This window comes from Eublepharis macularius, chromosome 4, assembly GCF_028583425.1.
Source record: "Eublepharis macularius isolate TG4126 chromosome 4, MPM_Emac_v1.0, whole genome shotgun sequence".
Classification (NCBI taxonomy): Eukaryota; Metazoa; Chordata; class Lepidosauria; order Squamata; family Eublepharidae; genus Eublepharis; species Eublepharis macularius.
Window position 1 is genome coordinate 160,139,095 of NC_072793.1, and position 3,363 is coordinate 160,142,457.

General features: G+C 45.1%; 1 non-coding gene across 1 annotated transcript; it reads left to right on the forward strand.

Annotated features, from left to right (window-relative positions):
* Positions 1-3,025: 3,025 nt before the first annotated feature.
* On the forward strand, positions 3,026-3,097 carry TRNAA-GGC (transfer RNA alanine (anticodon GGC)). The gene has a single exon. It is a non-coding gene; the product is annotated as a tRNA-Ala (tRNA).
* Positions 3,098-3,363: the final 266 nt, after the last annotated feature.

Below are 3,363 nucleotides of genomic sequence, written 5' to 3' on the forward strand. Positions count from 1 at the left end.
CTGAGGTTTTATAAAAGGATGAAGACAGAAAAAACTAGGTGTGGAAATATGCAAAAAACAAAGGGGTGTACAAATGTTGCTAGGAGTTCTCCACTTCCCTGAATGACAAGACGTTCTTGGGCACTGATACTGGGGTTTAGTTTTGTTTGGATTGGACAGCACTGGTAGCAATATTTACTTTCCCTACAAAGTTACAAGCAGGGAATAAGTGGGAGACACTGAGGCATTCTTAGAAGGGGTTATGTGTGTTATGTGCTGTCAAGTTGCCTGTAGCCTATGGCAACCCTATGAATGAAAGACCTCCAAAATGTCCTGTCATTTACAGACTTGCTCAGATCTTGCAAACTGCAGGACGTGGCTGCTTTTACTGAGTCAAGCTATCTCGATTTAGCTCTTCCTCTTTTTCTACTGCCCTCCACTTTTCCTAGCATTATTGACTTTTCCAAAGAGTCTTGTCTTCTCATGATATGACAAAGTACAATAGCCTCCGTTTTGTCATTTTAGTTTCTAGGGAGAATTCAGGCTTGATTTAATCTAGAACCCACTTGTTTGTCTTTTTGGCCATCCAAAACTCTTTTATTATCCAACTTTCACATCCATGCATAGTAATGGGGAATGTCATAGTTTGGATTATCTTGATCTTGGTCCCCAGAGTGACATCTTTAAGGATCTTTTCCAGTTCCCTCACAGCTGTTCTTCCAAATCTCAGTCGTCCTCTGATTTCTTGGTTGCAGTCTCTCTTTTGGTTAGTAGATCTGTAACCCCCATATCAAATTTTCTGGGAGAGACTCTCTCCTGCAAAATGCTTCACGTGGAGGGCCTACCTCTACGTTACATTGTTTACAGATCCACCTGACATTCTCCCTGGGTCTTCTCAAACCAGACGTGCTGGGAGTTCCAAATTGAAATTTAATTCCCATGAGTGCAGGTGTCCAATTAGGAGCAGGACCATGGTGCACAGAAAATAGCCAAGCTACAAATGACGCCTGACACAGGTTGGACACTTGTAAGCTTCCCTCAAGTTTTGATGGGAAATGTAGGCGTCCTGGTCTTGCAGCTGTAATGGAGAGCCAAGCTGTAAAACCAGGATGCCTACATTTCCCATCAAAACTTGAGGGAAGCTGACAAGTGTCCAACCTGTGTAAGGCATCACTTGTAGCTTGGCTCAGAGAGAGGGAACTTACACCTATTACTGTGCCATTTTCCTGACCCAAAATGGCTCCAGAAAGCCTCTCTTTGCCACATTATGGAATCTTACACGAGCCTCATCAGCATATCAACTATCTGTATAGTTTCTCCAACAAATAGCAGGCAGCTCCCTGGGGCTGTTTCAAGTTGGGAAAATGGTGAAGGGGAGGAGGCTTAAGCACCCTCTGCTCACATGCTGTGGTCTCAGTCCAAACCAGGCCTCTGTGTGTTGGGAATTAAGTCTCAATATGAAATTCCCAGCACACAACTAGTCAAGAAGACCTGGGTAGACATGGGATGAACCCATAAACAGGGTAATGTATCATTTGGGAGGCCCTGATTAACCATTTTCCATTTCCCTTTCTTCCTCTCTCCCTTCCCTCTTTCTCTGTTTCTCTCTCTGTACCAAACCAGCCAAGAGGCTAGGAGATCTGTTATCGGACTTTCACGGTGTTTTTAAAGGGCTGATAGCTACTGCGCTGGGCTCTCTCGCTCTTTTTGCTTACCAGCGGGACACTGCACACATCATCATTGTGTGATGATCTAGGAATTTCTAAAGTGCCATGCAATGCTGTGATGTCACTTTTGCAAATGAACCCAGATGTGACATTGCAGACAGTCCTGCCTCCTCCTTTGCTCCCACTGCTGCTTAATGGAGCCTGGCGGCCAGGGGCGGGAGGTTGCTCACCATCAGAGAACATCTTGACAAGTCTGTTTTCCAGGGCAAATAACTGAGGTATGTATTTAGGTGTGCTGATTGGAGAGCTCAAGGGGGAATAGCAAGGCTACCCTTTTCGTCCCTTACACCACACTTTTTATCTACATCAGTGCTCCTTATGGCAGTAACTAGAAGTTGGAAAACATCTGTTCCCCGATCTCCCGGTGTCCTGTCTGTTTAGGCCCCTCTGCATCTTCAAGACTGCCCAGTTTCTCTCACTCACGATCTCATAATAACTTGTCCTAGACCTCGCCCGTGCAGATTAATGACCCATTCATTGAAACCTCTGTAGCAATTAAAGGCATGTTGAGTTTCTCCCTCTCTGAGTCACTTTAGTTAAAACCATTCACAGTAATCAGGAAGCAAAAACACAGCTGGGTAATAACAGGAGTCTTTACAAACTAATCCAGTCATATGCAGAGACAGGAAAAAAATACAGGAGGGCAAGATAACGCGCTAAGAGCACGAGAGTGTGAACTGGTTCTGCTAGAATGCTAATTCCAGTTGCTTTCTCTTAACTATCTGAGCAATGATCCCACCAAAAGCATTGGGGAGCACCTTTGTCATCTCATGGGCCCATAAAGCTGCCTTCTACAGTTACACCACCAGTCCCTCCAAGTAAGTATGGACTACACAGACTGGTAGTGACTCTCTTAAGTTTCAGGGGGAGGTCTAGATCTCTAGAGCTGTGGCTATTCAAGTTGTGTCCTGTGAGGGTAACTGGGATCATTCATGATGCTTTTTGCCCTTACTCCAAGAAACGTGATAGCTTGCCTCCTCTATGTTTAATCTCATGAAAAAGTATGCCCCACATCTGAACAGCCCTGGGAAGTATATTATACTGAAAGACAGGGCTGCTGAGAGCCACCATGGATCTACACTGGACAAAGATTCCCCCTGGCTCCTGCTCTCCATTTGGATCCAACTCAAACAAGATGCAAAAGCATGCCTGGTTCCATGGTCCTTCCTGGATGATCAAGGCCCCTGTAGATAGATTGTAGCCCTGTACAAAGAATATGTTGGTGTGCAAGATCAATGCTTAACCAGGAAGAGCGGGAACAAGAATCTACATGTGTATGATACATATGGGCACAGTGGGAAGGGCCATGGTTTAGGAGAGGGGCTGTGGTTCAGTGGCAGAGTATCTGCTTGGCATGCAGAAGGTCCCAGGTTCAATCCCTGGCATCTCCAGCTAAAAATATCAAGTTGTAGGTGATGTGGAAGATTTGAGACCCTGGGGAGCCACTGCCCACCAGAGTAGATGATGCTGACTTTGATGGATCAGGGGTCTTATTCAGTAGAAGGAAGCTTCATGTATATTCATGTGTTCAGTGGCCATGGCTTATCAGTTGTACACACATGGGTTTTGTTCTTGTGATCAGGAATGATTGTGAATGAGTGTTCTTGATCACAGAAATAAAGGCTACATAGTCACTGTGCCAGGAGAATACTTGCAG